Source organism: Danio rerio, chromosome 19, assembly GCF_049306965.1.
Source record: "Danio rerio strain Tuebingen ecotype United States chromosome 19, GRCz12tu, whole genome shotgun sequence".
Classification (NCBI taxonomy): domain Eukaryota; kingdom Metazoa; phylum Chordata; class Actinopteri; order Cypriniformes; family Danionidae; genus Danio; species Danio rerio.
This window is the reverse complement of record NC_133194.1, coordinates 24,195,095-24,211,964: the sequence shown is the minus strand read 5'-3', so window position 1 is coordinate 24,211,964 and position 16,870 is coordinate 24,195,095. Positions and strand designations below refer to the sequence as shown.

Here is a 16,870-nt window from a genome sequence, read left to right as displayed (position 1 = left end):
TGTATTTTTTTTTTTCTGAGAGTGTATGAGACCCACACCATCGAGATGTGTGCATGTGTGTGTGGCTGTGTTGCTTTAAAATTACGTTTTGCATTACGCTAACTTTAAAATAATGCTAGCATTACTCAAATGGTATATTTTCACATATTTGAAGCATTTCAAATAATTGATTTTATAACCAAAATAGATTTTTGATTGATTAAAACCCCACAAGCTTGTTGAGAATGTCCTGCACTGAAAAAAAGTGATTCAAGGTGGTATTTTAATCCTCACTAAAGATGTCTTCTCTCATTAAAATAGCCTACATGTAAAACTTGCCTGGAAGGTGTCTAAACGGACTCGTTTTGAACTGGAACAAAAATCATTAATTATTTAAAATACCAAATGAAACGACACTGGCCATATCCTACTTTGTACAAAGAAACGCACATGTCTAATTCAAACAGCATTAAGAAATCTTCTTATATTAAAATGAAATAACCGCAAAACACAATAACTAAACGAATGTACAACATAAACTAAACGAATGCGCCCGAATGATCACGTGAATACTTCACTCACAATCACGTAATATTTTATGACTTCAAACACACTCTTGGGACCTGAAGGGTTCACAAATGGACTTTTCATTGTATAACCGAGAATGCCACGTACGATTCTTTGAACATGATCCCACACATTTTTTCCCCTCAGAGTCCAAATAAATAGTAAAAACACCATGCGTGATCTAGCCATGAAAGAGGAGGATGTGCCAGTGGCTCCTTTGAAGAGAAAATGTTTGATCTGTTCTTGGAATATCTATATCCCATGTTAACGTAAATCCATTATTCTGTAGCGCATGGCAACAGGTGTTCTAAAAAAAGCGAAACACTGCTCTCTGTTGGCGTAATTGTGACGTGCATGTTTAAAAGGAGAGCGTGGAAGCTGCTAATGTAAACATGAATTATGGCGTTTTATAATGCTCGCTTGGAGTCGGTATAGCTTGGGAAACATTTGTCCTGAAAAATGTATCCGGGAAAAAAAACTAACTTAAAAAAACAAAAACGTGTTTGCTGTTGTTGTTATTATAGCATAGATCTTAGTACAAAAGGTGCTAAAGTAATATTTAAAAAAAAAACAATAGTAAAAAAATAATATTTCCAATATTTAACAGCCTATACAAAATAAATAAATAAATAAATAAATAAATAAATAAATAAATAAATAAATAAATAAAATAACATTTTTTGTTGCTTGTTAAAACAGTTCATATAAAATTAGCTGAAACAACACAGTTCTTGAAATTTTGTTGGGACAACTTAATTGTTTTCAGTCCACTTATTTTTTAAAAACAACTATGTCAACTTAATTCCTTCATGTTGTCCCAACACAAATTGTGTGGAATCCAGCAATTTTTCACAGTGTACGTTCACATAACGGCTTCTTCAAGCTACTTATTTATGAGCTGAATCAACACAATTATTGAGGGGTTTTGTGGGATAAACGAATTGTTTTATGTTTAATCAACTTAAATTTGTAAAAGCTATTAAGTTAACTTAATTAGTTTGTGCTGAGACAAGATGAAGGAATTGTGTGGAACCCTGCATGTTTCACAGCGTAAGTTTTTAGAATAAATGTTAGATTAAAATATGTATTATACCAATTTTAAATCAAAATTCAGATAACAGTCTAACATCATGTCTGGATTACAATAACATTGTAACGTTTTAAGCTACATACTGTTTTTTGTTTTTTTGTTTTTTACATTTTGGGTGAAACTAAAAATTAAGATTTTTTATTTTATTATTATTTTTTTTTAACTTTAAAATAAAAAGCCATTTCAGTTTTTTTATCCATTTTTTTAAATAAATTCTTTATGTCAAGCAATAAAGCATTTTATGTAGCAGAAAGTAGTTTAGCATCATTAGTCAGTTTTGGTTTCTTTTAGATGTTTACATTTTCACCTTTTGATTTAAATATTAAGCAATTTATTTATATTCCAGTTTTTATATAAGGCATTATTTCATTAAATTTTTACTTTATAAAAGATATTTAAAAAAAAAAAAAAAAAAAAATATATATATATATATATATATATATATATATATATATATATATATATATATATATATATATATAGTTAAAGAATATGCCCAATCCAATTTTATTATCGAGGGATGTATACAAAAACAACAGTCCCAACAAATTTCCTGTTTTACATTTTTCATTTCTATAGCTTCCGAGAATCCAAATAGAACCACATATTGATAAATAATGTTATGATAGCTGTTTTATCCAGTTATGACTAAATTGCCTCTTGTTAGGTTTGAAATAGTTTGATAACAAACAAGAAAATATTCATGGGTCAATGCCATGACCACAAAGAAATGGTTTATATAATAGAAGCTGTATATTGTAGAATAGATGAGATTAGATTCAACTTTATTGTTATCACACATGTACAAGTACAAGGCAGCAAAATGCAGTCTGTCTAACCAGCAGTGCAATAGCAGCAAGTGCAGGATACAGGTATTAGTTATAAGGTGCAGTTATAGAAAAACTATGGTGATATTTACAGCTGGATGTACTATGAACATTATATATAAGTTGTATTAGCTATGAACAGAGATTTACAATAAATGATTATAAGTACAGGTTGCTATTAATAATCAGAAGTGTGTAGATAGATAAACATAATTACAAATGTATATGTACAGCGGGTGTGTACATAATTACAAATGTCCATGTGCAGTGGATATGTACAGTTCAAATAAATCAATCAGTGCAATGTTGTGCAATGGACATGTGCCATTTTTAAATGTGCAAATGTTAAATAGTGCAGTGATTGTGAGGAGTAAAAGTTAGAGGAGTGTGGGGGTGTATTAGGGGGGCAAAAAAAGTCAGTGGGGGGCAGAGTTCAGAAGAGAGACGGTTCTGGGGAAAAAGCTATTCCTGAGTCTGCTGCATGTCCGGGGTAGCCTAAAGTGCCTGCCCAAAAGCAGGAGAGAAAATATTCTGTGAGCAGGGTGAGAGGAATCCTTAAGAATACTGCGTGCTTGGCGCAAACAGTGTTTCTTCTGGATGTCCTCTATGGCTGGCAGTGTGGTCCTTGTGATGCATTGGGCAGTTTTCAACACCCACTGCAGTGCCTTCCGCTCAGCAACAGAGCAGCTTCCATACCAGACTGTGATGCAGTTGGTCAGGATGCTTTCTATTGTGCAGCGGTAGAAGTTCACCAAGACGGCTGATAATAGCAGGTTCTTTTTAAGTTGCCTAAAGAAAAACAGGCGCTGGTGAGCCTTTTTGACCAGGCTGGAGGTGTTGGTGGTCCAGGAAAGGTCCTTTGCGATGTGGGTCCTTCCTGAAGTTCACAATGAGCTCCTTGGTCTTGTTGTTGTTAAGGAGCAGATTATTATCGGTGCACCAAGTGGCCAGATGCTGTATCTCCTCCCTGTGGGGAGTCTTATCATTGTTGCTGATTAGACCAATCACCATGGTGTCATCTGCAAATTTGATGATGGTGTTGGATCTGTTCACAGGCCTACAGTCAATGGTAAAAAGGGAGTAAAGGAAGGGGCTCAGCAGTGTGTGTGTGTGAGTGTGACGGTGGTGGAGCAGATGTGGCCTGATCTAACATTCTGAGGTCTGTTAGTCAGAAAGTTCATAATCCAGGTGCAAAGAGACGTGTCGATATCTAGGTCTCTAAGTTTGGCCATTAACTTAGAGGGTATGACAGTGTTGAATGCTGAGCTGAAGTCAACAAATAGCATTTGTGCATAAGTGTTTTATTGTTTAGGTGTGTGAGTACAGTGTGCAGTGCTATGGAGACTGCATCTTCAACAGGAGCATGCCACAGTAGACAAACTGATGTGGGTTCATTGTGAATGGCAGAATAGACAGTTACTGTTAGAAGATCATATGTCCATTGATTCATATTTGGTTGTAGCAAAAATATAATATAACATTATTTTCTATGTTCAAGGATTGAAGGAAAATACAAAGCTTAACCTTTTCTTGAGAATTGAAAAAAATATATGTTATTATTGCATAAATGATCATCATTACAATAATTACTTTAACTAATTGTCACTTTATAAATAATGCTCTAAGTAAAATAATTAAAGAGCCCATATTATGGGTTTTTGAAAATTCCCCTCCATGTAGTGTGTAACACAGCTCTAAGTGAAGTGAAGTATCCAGCTAAGGCTTAAATCTGTAAGAATACAGTGTTTAAAACTGTTGATTCATCTATAAAAGAGTCGAATCATAGTGCTTCAAACGAGTCGCCTTGATACCGACTCATTAGGTGTTTCGCCATGACGTACGAACGAAACAAAGTTTTTCACGTGCACGCGCAAACCCGGGAGATTTCAAACCTGAGGCCCCGCCCTCTGACGCAGAAACCCAGACACACACACACACCCACAAACACACGCACACCCACAAACACACGCACACAAACATGCCGGTCGATTGAAGTCACACTGCAGATGGATATATTGAGTCTCTACCCAAAGATGAAACATCAGCATTATAACCAAGCAGTTGGAAACTTCTGGAAGCTACATGCTACAAAGAATACTTCATCTGAGTTTGTTAAAGGAAGGATCAGTAAAGAGTAACTGATGGACGTCAGGATGGGTTTCTTCCTACATTTCTCAAGTGTAAGTACGTGCGGTTAAAGTTGTTTCCTCGTTTACTCTAGCTTGCAAATGTATTTAGTTGTGATTTGTTACTTGTAACCGCGTGTACTGTATCAGGTTAACTGGATATATTATCTTATCGCGTGCAAAGTCACGTTAAAAACGCGACGCGTGCTGTTTGTTTATGGAGCTCCGTGCTAGAGTTCTGCTCCCGCGATTTATTCGGAAATGTATTCCCGCGCCGCAGAAATCTGGCGCGGGGAGAGAGAGAGAGAGAGAGAGAGAGAGAGAGAGAGAGAGAGAGCGAGAGAGAGAGCGAACGAACGAACGAGCTTTGTGTACTTTGTGCTGTGTGTATGTGTTTATACAGACATCTTGGCTGTCTGGACTGTATACTGGGTGATATTTGGTTGTGTTCTCCGCTCTAGCGGGACCGGGCGCGGCGGGCAGAAAACGGAGCGGGTTCTCAGGCTAAAACCTGGCGGGTGCGGGCTGAAGCGGGAGCGTTGTCATCCGGAGGTGTGTGTGTGTTTTTGTGTGTGTGTGGTATGGTGAGTACACGACTGTCTCCTTCGTTAGGTTATCCGTGGCACTATCCACTCGCCATAGTGTGGCAGCTAAAGTCCACGCCTACACTATCGAGCGTGTATGAACTGTGATTACTTTTTAAATTGCTGATTAGCTATTGGCCATTTCCCTCTCTGACTGAAGGCAGTCGACCAATCGCGACAGACTGTCATCGGCCCAATCAGCGCAGATTAGCTCCGCGCTAAGGAGGGGTTTGGGAACAAATGAATCACTGGACGATTCATACAGGAGTCGCTGGGATAATTAGATAAAAATAAATGCAGATTATAAGACCATGAAAGTGTTTTTTGACCTTGCATGCATATTAGACTGTTGTTGGAGACCCTTACAACCAAGATATGACCTTATTTCATGTATAATATGGGCTCTTTAATACAAATAAAAAAGCTTGTAAAAGCTAACGTTGTGATTGTCCCTTTTGACTTTCAGATTACAGCTCTGCCTTTTTTTCCATTTGGCCAGAGGAGAACTGGTCCCTGGACAGACCCTGGTTTCTCCCGTCAATTTTCGTCAGTAGGTGGAGTTTTTGGGCTCTTCGATGGATCACCTTTCAATGTTGACATTTACATTTAACTTAACTAAATCAGTTTTTAACAAACCAGAACTAGCATTCTGCCACTACTGTGCTAACTGCCTCACTGATTGTTCTAGAAACTGAAAATGTTATTGTCATTTGACTAAAAGCGGTTTGACATAAGCAATAAATGAGAATTGACCTGATTAAAGCAACAATACCAGATGTTAAAATCCCAAATAAGAGAAATGTAATAATAAACTATTCCTTTAAATATGGCTTTTAACAACAGGGACTCTTAGAATCTAAACGCGAGAACTGCTGTCTTATCTTTAACTTGTTGCATTGGCTTCATAAGGTGGTTGTTTTGACCGTGATCAAACACTAGAGGGCATCAACGCCGAGCTCAGATTTTTCTCAATATTAAGGTCAATAAAGCCTACTATCCTCCGTTTTTAATCTGTTGACTCAGGTATCTGTCTATCTATCTATCTATCTATCTATCTATCTATCTATCTATCTATCTATCTATCTATCTATCTATCTATCTATCTATCTATCTATCTATCTATCTATCTATCTATCTATCTAAAAGGCAGATATGAGTAGAGCAGACTGACGGGGCTGTTTGTTGTCCTCCGGGGGCCGGGTTGCTGCTGATAGCCGTGAGGATCTGCCTGGCCTGCCGCAGGGAGGGGGGAAACTGTTGTCATGACACATCTCTCCCTGGTGGAGGAGGGGTGAAGCACTCAGGGATTTCCAGCGAACCAAGACTCCACACCAGCCCGACCATCTGCCCGCGCCCCTGCGATCCCTCTCTCCATCTCAGCCCTCCCTTCCTCTCATTCATCCTGATTCTCACTCCTGTGGCAAGCCGTTTGTACATTTATGAATGCTCAGGTCAGGATGCGTTCTTGCTTATTCAAATTGCCCTTGTTAAAACGCCAGTTCTTCATATTATGACAGAATTTCTGGATAAATAGTTACATTAGCATTCGCAGAAAATTTTATTATAGCTCGTGAAATAGAAAATTATGTTACCTTACAGAAGTGTCACTGTCCAAACTCAGTCCTGGAGGGCCAGTGTCCTGCAAAGTTAAGCATCTATCAGACACACCTAGGCTAGCTAATCAAGCTCTTAAGCTGCAGTCACACTTGACTTTTTCTTCCCATTGACTTCCATTCATACACACGTAAATGCGTCAGACTGGAAACGCAGGGTCATGTGTTAGGTTTCGCAATTTGCTGCAGTGCAAAGTTCAAGCTTGGTGAACTCTGACCTGCGAAATCGCAATTGAGGATCAAAACATGACCTCTCTGGACAGATATTTAAAACATGGACCAATCGCTCGCTTTGTTTAATGTCTAATAATCTTGTTTAATCCCACCCCTTTTCGCAGCGCCGTACGACAGAATTTCGCACACACTAGTGTGACCGCAGCTTTACTAAGCTTTCTAGAAATGTCCGTCCAGGTGAGTTGAGGCAAGTTGGAGCTAAAACCTGCAGGACATCAGTCCTTCAGGACTGAGGTGGGCACCACGATGTGATTTTGACAGGGTGCATGAGGTAAGTGATGGTGATTGACATCTTCAATGACCAATCAGTGCAGAGTACTCCCCTATTTAGTGCTGAGGACTGTAGGCTGCCGTGAGGCATGTTCTGAATTCCACTTCCTGTGTGGGTGTGTGCGCGTGCTGGCAATGGCTGCCAGGTAAGATGCAGTTAGCATATAGGTTTGCTAATTGTTTAGTGAGTGGGTGGGTGGTTGTGTGTGTGCGCTGGCAATTGCTGCCAGGTAAGGTGCAGTTAGCATAGCGGTTTGCTAATTGTTTAGTGGCTGGGGGTGACTGCTTAAGGCTGATTTATACTTCTGCGTCAAACACCGGCGTAGGCTACGGCGCTGACGCATAGCCCTTCGCCGTGGCCATCGCCGTCACTGACGTGCACCTCTCAAAAATTGTAACTACACGTCGCAACAACGCGTAGCGCAAGCTCTGTGATTGGTCGGCTTGCTAGCGCCGACGAGTCTGGGCGGGACCGAGAGCCGCGCGAATGGCGCGAGCGATTGTTTACAAGTGTGGAGTCCCGTGAAGGAGCTCCGGATGGAAAGTTTTGTTCTGTGTTTACCTCATGGTTAAAGTTGTTGCACGTCCGCCGGTTCCTGCCTCAAAATGAGCGAGTTTGAGTCACTTGTACATCCCGGAAGTGTTCAGAACAGCAAAACAGAAGCGAAGAAACTCGACACAGAGGAACATTTACACCTCACTGCCCACTAGCGTTTCGGAAGTGTTAATGCAGACCAACGGAGACAGCGCGCAGAAGTATAAATGCACAGCTGCGCGCGTTGCCTGCGCCGTGAGTTACGCAGGTCACTTGACGCAGAAGTATAAATCAGCCTTTACTCTGTGTTGTTGCATTGCAGCCTACCTGGTTTGTGTGCTTGTTTCCATCAGTTTTTGGACTGATTGGATGACTGACTGCCCCACTGTCAGTTTTGTACGGTTTTAGATTTTATATCTATTGGCGGATTTGATATAAGAGCATCTCATTCATGTTTGGTGTTTTGCATGTGGTTGTAAGTAGGAGTGTTAACCAATGCAATTATTTGTAACAATGTGTAGATGTTTGTTTGTTTGTTTGTTATAGGATTCTCCTTCTCGTTCGGATCGTAAATGTGCCCAAATTTCTGTCGCTGCTGTTTTAATTGCTGCTGCATTTAATGTTTTTTCTGGTGAATAGAAGGTCCAGTTGCATTGGCAGACACAGAGCCATCAACTTTGAACTATCGGCATTGATGTGGTGAAATTATGTGCATGTTCATTTGCACATTTTTTTGAATCTTTCTTTTCTGTGACTGTCTAATTTTTGTATCCATTTCAAGAGGCCCTCATTCTCAATCTGTATTGAGTTCTGAATCACTGACTTCTGTGTCTGTGCTTTATGTAAAATTTACTAGTTTGAGAGTGAAGCCCTTTTCCCATTGGTGGCTTTTGGTATTATTCTCTTTCTTTTTCTTGCAGGAGCTGGGGTCCCACGGGTAAAGGAACCTTTTTGGTGGTGGTGCTGCTGTGCCAGTGTGTGCTGTGGGACACTTTTGCTGCATCAGGGTGTGTGACTGGAGTGTTGTGTGGTGTAAAAATGTATAGTGGATAACTTTCTTGGGTGATCACTCGTGTGGGTAGCCCCAGTCCTGTGAGTTAATGCCTTTATTTGAGAACATTTATTTGAGAGTATGATATTGAGTAGTTCTTGTGTACGATTGAATGTTAACCAATTTCAGTGCCTTTCGTGAGTAAGCCCATCAGAGCTGACTGGTCATTAGGACCTATTTTAGTGTTTGTCTTTTTAAAAGAATTGTGAAACTTTTGTATTTTTGTATATACTCGTGTATCCTGTCTGTTACTTCAACTGTAAAAAGAGATGAATCTGTGTGACCATAACATTTTTCCTGAGTTTGATTCCTAAGTGGTGTAGTCGGTATTAAAATCAAAACTGAGATTAGTTGTTGGGCTGGGGTTCAAAGTGAGCTAACCCTAAAGCACCTTAGCTTCCCTTAGTCTCCCACCTTAGCTTCTCCCCACTCCGCTATATAATAAAATAATAGCAACAATTTTTTTTAATCAGGAATTACATTTCCATTACAATTTCCTTATTCCTAGAAGACAAATTTCTTACTATAATGTTGGGTTCACACCAAACACAATGAGAATACGTGGATTGTGCTACTCCTTGGTGGAATATTTAGACATATATATCATGACTTTGTATGTGATCTACAAATACTTAACATATATTTAATGCACAAATACTTAAGTTTGGATTTGGCGTGATTATTAAATCCAGCATGAAACCATCACATAACACTGTCATTATAGTGAGAAAATTGTAAGTGCTATTAAAAACTAACCATTTTACTATAGCAGCAAAAATGATTTATCAAGAACCAACAATTAGAAACCACACAATTTAAAAACAAAGGGGTTTGCTAGTAAGATTTATATTTCTGGTTTAAAGTCCAAATTATAGCTCAATTTGTGATATCAACAACTGATTTTAATGGCAGCTTACCTTGGCATTTAATTAGTCAAAATACAATTCTTGATGTTGGGGGAATCTCTTATTATGGTGGGCATATCCCTTATTTTCACATCCCAGTGTTGAGAGGTATGCTCCAAGTATATTTCAGTGTATGTTTCTAGTGATAAATTCACTAGAGCTGGGGTAGGCAATTATTTTTTCCAAGGGGCCATATTAGAATCTGGGGCAGATCTATACAATTAATTTATTTTCAAAAAAAAAAAAAAAACATTCAGTGAAACTATTCAATAAACATTAATAAAATTTTTTTAATATTCTTTTTAAAACCTTTATTCTTTTTTTTCTCTACTTTTTTTACTCTTGAAAACTTTTTAAGTTTACACAAAAAGTGTTTAAAGATCAGCATCACATTATCAACTTCATATAAATGCCACGGTATTGTTTGTTTGATTGCGTTACCTTAGAAATTAATTGATTTAATTAATTAATTAATTAATTTGTTTATTCATTCGTTCAATTATTTATTTATTTATCATGTTATGTTCAGTTCAGAATTCTAGCCTGTGATAATGTGAGGTAATTTGTTTGCCTCAATTACTGTATAATTCCATACAAAGTGTGATGCTGTCTGGTTGTCACGGCCCATGGTTCCTTCTGAAATTTTTAGATTTTTTTCAACTTCCGTCACCTTGAAAACTTAAGTGTGACATACTGCATGTGCATCCCTTTCTATTCACGTGATAAACAGGTGTGTCTCTATTTGAAATAACAAAACAGAGCGTGCAAAACACGCTATATGTGAAAGTCCCCTTATGTTGACTCACAACATCCGACCTGTGTATTGCAAAGTCCTGTTTGCGAATTAATTAAAATTAAAAAAATACTTCACACGGGCTGATCAAAGAAGTCCAGCGTGTGCTGTCTACATTTTTGTGAATCTAAATTATGTTGTACAGATCACCTAGATACGTGAACCACTGACCTCAACCATTCCTTAAACCCAGCCAATGGTGTTTTCAAAAGTGAATATAAAAGAAAAGTGCACTGAGATCACATGTAGATTTAACTTGATTTTAAACAGCTTTTATTTGAACACCTATACAAAAAAAGTAAATTACTAAGCAAACTGACCATGCCAGAAAAGTTGTCCATCTGGACCTAAACCTATGAACCTACACTAAAAAAAGGATTCAATGGATTAAATATTTTTGGTTGTAGTTGCATACAATTGATATGGACTGAATTTAATCCAACAAATTACATTGAGCATGACCATATTTAATGTGTTTGCTTATATTCAACCCATATAAATGGTTTGCAACTATTAAATGTAGACTGAAGCATGTATTTCCAATAAGCCTGTGTTAAAGTACTTATCTTGCTAATGAATAAAAGTAAAAACAGCTTGCCATACCCTCCTCCCCCTCGCTCCATGTCTGAGAGGGATCAGATTTGCTGGTTATTATAGGCCAGTGTAGTGTGTTATGAATCTTTTAGACGTGAGGTTACTGAATGAAAACTAAGAAGCTGTCATCACTCATAAAAGTGCTGCACACACAGGTGCATGTACTGTCATTTTGTTGTAATGTGGCTTTGAAGGACATGTTCTTCATAACCGCCAGCTTGAAGATGAATAAAAGTGTCTGCAGAATAAACATCTGCTCTCTTTGTCAGTCACCTGTGGCTATAAGGCGCCACTCAATCTGTCGCTCTGTTGTCTATCATTATCAGCTCAAATCAGCTAGCTTACAGGTAAGGTCCTCTCTAAGTTATGACCAAACGTGCTTGTAACTAACATTTTTTTACACTCCATATGAAAAAATATTAATCATAATGAATAATAAATAAATGCATTAAAAGCAAAAATTTATCTTTTTAGGTAAAAAATGGCTGTTATTAGGAGTTTTGTACCTCCAGTTTGTCTTATCTTATGTTTTCTATCATTCCTTTGGGGTACAAGGTTTTATCCTATAGACCATTTTGAGGGACGAAAACAATAACAATAGTCGTAACATATTTCCTCTTTTACATTTTTAATTTCTATATTGGATCCAAAAAGATTCACATATTAATAAATAAAGTGATGAGAGCTGTTTTAACATTACGTTATGGTTGAATTGCCTCTTGTTACAGTTATGAAATAGTTTGATAACAAGCAGGAAATGATTTGGGCCAATGACATCACCACATGAAAATGGTCTATAAAAGAACCATTGTGGATCTTTATGGGGACAATTATACACCTTTAACAAATATTTTGAGTGGATGCCCCTTGGGCTATGTTTAAGGACAATAAGGTGTTCCACAAATCGTTATAATATTACTTTTATGCCTTAAGCAAATTTGTAACATAAAAAAAAAGTTGATCAATGGATTATTATTATGATTTTGTTTAATAAATATATATATATATATATATATATATATATATATATATATATATATATATATATATATATATATATATATATATATATATATATATATATATATATATATTTTTTTTTTTTTTTTTTTTTTAATAATTTTCCAATCATTGATTCACTTTCTTTTTGGCTTAGTCCCTTTATTAATCCAGGGTCACCACAGCGGAATGAACCGCAATTATTTTTCATAATAAAAGATTTTTTTTTTTTTTTACTTTTTAGTTTGTGTACTTGAAGTTGAGTGATGGTGTTTATTGTGTTAAGTGTGTCATTCTTGTTATGTTAAGTGCCATCATGTCCAAATAAATTGCCCCAAACTATCAGCTGTAAATAAATATACTTAAATTAGCATTTTTTTTATTTATTATTTTTTTTTAATGCATTTGAATTGCACTATATGGGACCATGATCTTTCATTTAACAATTTTTAATGTTAAAAAGTTTGAAAAGGTGACTTTTATTGACATTTTAATAGTTTGAAGTGATATAATGTCTGCTGATCATGGTACAACATCTTGGTAATACAAATTTTCCATTAAATTTACAGACTTGAAATAATATATTGACTATATTGGCTGTATACAAATATATAGTTAAAGTCAGAGTTATTAGCCCCCTTTGTTTTTTTTTTCGTTTTTTTTTTTTTTTATATATTTGTCAAATGATGTTTAACAGAGCAAGGACATTTTCACAGTAAGTGATAATATTTTTTCATCTGTAGAAAGTCTTGGCATGCGGCTGTAAAGCACTGGCCCGATTCCTGTTAACCATATCTGGCCTGAGTCTATCTGTAGAGTCCGGGCCGCTTTTGGCAAGGACTCGACTTTTTTAACTGACGACAACCTATTAAATTTTTATTTTATCTAATTTGTTAAACTTTGTGTTTACATTATGTTTACATTATAGCCTGCGTTTGCTGTTATATCATCTCAAGTGGTTGTAATACCATGTATCAAGTACCAAGCTTCTGGCTTCCGAGTCCACAGGCATCCGGCAGTCAGAGTTGGGCCGAGGGGTAAGTCTCCGGCAGGTGAGAATCTAGCCAAAACTGGCCCGAGTGTAATTTGCTATCTGGGTCCATACACACTCATGTTGATCTTATTCTAAAAGTGCGCCTGTTTTCACGATTGTCTTAGAACTTCCGATTCAGTCGCCTATGGGAGAAATGACTAGGAATAATTAATGGCAGAAAACGGTCAAACTACTTGCTATACAAACGAATGTTTGCATGACTATACAGACCAAGTAGTTAATATAATAGGAAAATATCTAATTGCAACATCAAGCAGTGTAATGAGCAATTTTTAATGTCAAAAAATGAATGGAAGTGAATGAGAACGGAAGTCTCAAGCCAAAAAGATTCAAATGGCAGCACCCACTTGTCGGTGGAGAATAAGGTGAATACTACAGAGAATTTTAGCCTACCCAATTTACCGCATGTCTTTGAAATTGTGGAGGAAACCGGAGCACCCGGGGGAAACCCACACGAACATGGGGAGAACATGCAAACTCCACTCAGAAACGCCAACTGACCCAGCCATGCCTATATGGTATACCACGGCTGCAGCAGGTGAAATGGCATGATTCAGTGCCTGAAAATATTCCCCAGCTAAACTAGGTAACAATGCTACGTTATTTCACAAAAGAGTTGATCCTTAAATAGGAAAATTTAATTAAATAAAAAAAAAGTAAATAAAATTTTTTTTTAATATTTGAGTGAGATGCTAATGGTCTAATCAGATTCTGTGATTTATGCTAAGCTAAGCTAAAAGTAATCCCTCCAGACTAACTCAAAACTCAAAAAATGGCGTGTAGCTTGTTTAAACTACTTTTAAGACTGTTAATATTTTTCTTTGGGGTTGGGGGGGGGGGTTTTTTGGGGGGGGAGATGGGGGTTGTGCCTGGGTTGGACATCTTAATTATTTTATGTTCAATCTACTTAAATTTTTAAAAAAGTTAATTCCTGCATGTTGTTCCAACACAAATTGATTGTTTGGAACCCAGCAGTTTTTGCAGTGCTTGGAGATGAGCTGAAAAAAATTCCAAAATGATCAAACTCAACTGTATAACTCTTGATGACTTTTTAAAATGAGGTGTGTTAATAGATGTGTGAATCATTGTTAATTAATTTTAACTAATGAATTAACTTATGCAACCTTATTTCAATGTGTCAATTTCTCTTTGCAGGATTATAGTCTGACCACAAAACCATCAATTTGACTTGAGGACTTGTAATAATAACATCCCTGTTGGCTGTGTATTCTGCTTCTGCTCTCAGGTAATGTCATAAACATGGCAGGGCTGCATTTTCTCTCCAGCCTGACACAGCAAATCTATCAGCCATTATTGGCCAAAGCTCCTGGACTACCATGACAAGAAAACACAAACCTCTTTATTCTCTTCTTATGCCATTTTTAATAGAGTCGATCTCCTGTCCCAAAACTAATTACAGGTACAAAAGAGACACTGGCAGATGAAAAGCACCTGCGCTTTGATGGAGGATAAGAGGCTAAATAAATGTGATTTGCGCAGTAATGGATGACTGAGGAGATTCTGCTGCATCTTTAAGTTCTGAGGGTCAGTCATTGAACAGGAATATATATATATATATATATATATATATATATATATATATATATATATATATATATATATATATATATATATATATATATATATATATTTTTTTTTTTTTTTTTTTCTGACCAGCATGGAGTCGAGGATTCAGGCTATGCACACAAAGGCTAGAGGTTCAATCGCAGACTAGCAAGGGCCCCTAGAGAGTTCCCGAGATCATCATTTCACTCAGTGCCCTTGAGCAAGGCCCTTAACCTGAAGGGGCTCCGGGCAGACCCTGTTTGCTCTCAGTAAACACAAAAATCTCTTTAGATTCTTTTTTGGGAGAACTTATTATACTGTAAATCAATTTATTTTTTTTTTTACATATTGTTATTTATTATTATTAAACATATTAGATATATTAGAAAACATATTCCTAAACATGCTGTTAACTTGAAATTTTCACCAGATGACCATAAATGCAAACGACCATAAATGCCAAAAAAAAAAAAAATCAAATTAGTTTACAAAATAAGTTATTTGTAATAAATTGAAATGACAAAAAAGTAGAAAGGGAGTGAAAGGGCACACAGCTAAAATGTCTCAGTAGGTCTTCAGCAACCCTCTGCCCTTCCTCACTGTAAATTATTTTTAGCTGCTTCGGTCCAACATCTACATTATTAGGATGATGAAGATGAAACCAGGGTGGAGATTTCAGCAAGACAATGATCTAAAACACAGCCAAGAAAACTCTCAAATGCTTTCAGAGAAAGAAAAGCAAGCTTTAGTATGGCCCAGCCAATCCCCTGACGAAATTAACATTTAATTTGTAAACTAATTAAATTTGCTTGCTTTTCATGTAAGTAATTCTTTGGTTGTTGTCAACATCTGGTGAAAATTTCAAGTGAACAGCACCTTTAGAAATATGTTTTCTAAGAAAAAAGGTCATGTGTTGAATACTTATTTCCCCCACTGTATAATATATATTTTTTTCTAAAAATACTTGTTTTTATTAATTAACAGTTTTATATATATATTTTATATTTTATGTATACATAACTACAAAACAATGTTTATTTTCAGAATATTTGCTAACTAAAACTGAAATCAATAGAATGAAATGTTCACATGCTTGCATAAAAACAACAAATTAATGAAAAATGTTCTGTTTTTAAATGGATGTTTACCGATTATTCATATACATACTCGACAGGATCATTAACAAAACAGTTTTAGAACATATTTTGGTAACTTTTTATTAGTACTTGATAAATACCTCTTATGCTGTTTTTTTTTTAAAAAAAGGTGATTTTTATATTTAGCGGCTCATCATAAAATGTCAAATAATTACTCAAATAGACAAACAGCTTTATAGGTATATTTAAGTTCATGTTGATATTGATAAATTGGTATTTGTATGTTTCTGATTACAGCTGTCAGTGTATAATGCATTCAATTAATTATTCTTTAATGCATTCAATTAATAATTCTTTTTTAAATAAATATCTCATATGCATACGAGGCCTGCGTCAGTTTTTTTTTTTCTCACATAAACACAGAAACTACAAAATTAAACTAAATTATACAAAATGCCCAAATACAAAAATATGTATATTCTTACATTTCTTGCACCACATCATAAAATGTAATAGAAATACACACCACAATCATTGCAATTATTTGTAATCATTGCAGTAAAACATGTTAAAGAAGATAAAGGGTGCCCAAAATAGGTCAAATAATACATGTTAAAAATATGAGTTGTGAAGTTACCAACACATTTTTTTTTTACATTTGGAACTTTTTTAATCAGATTCGGAACTTCAGAAGTTCAAACTGAGCCTTTTTTATTTCCCCATCAATATTCACACTTAAAGACAACCTCGTGAACCATCTCTGAAAAAATAAGACATAAACTGCATATCTATTCATAAACACAATTACATTTCAAAATAAATTACTGTATATTAATAATCACATAAATCATTTCTGATGCCACTATGTATGGAAATTCCCAAAGAGGATATGCATTCCATAATAATAATCGCATAAATCATTTCAATATTATTCAGGCCACAATGTATAAAAAGCCTTAATGACGAAATGCATTGCTGAAATTCCA

At 36.1% G+C, this 16,870-nt stretch overlaps 1 long non-coding RNA gene across 1 annotated transcript; it reads left to right on the top strand.

Moving 5' to 3' along the window:
- Positions 1-5,635: 5,635 nt before the first annotated feature.
- On the top strand, positions 5,636-10,084 carry LOC141378967 (uncharacterized). The gene is made up of 3 exons (XR_012394808.1): positions 5,636-5,727; positions 6,324-6,624; positions 8,746-10,084. It is a non-coding gene; the product is annotated as an uncharacterized lncRNA (long non-coding RNA).
- The last annotated feature ends 6,786 nt before the right edge of the window (positions 10,085-16,870 follow it).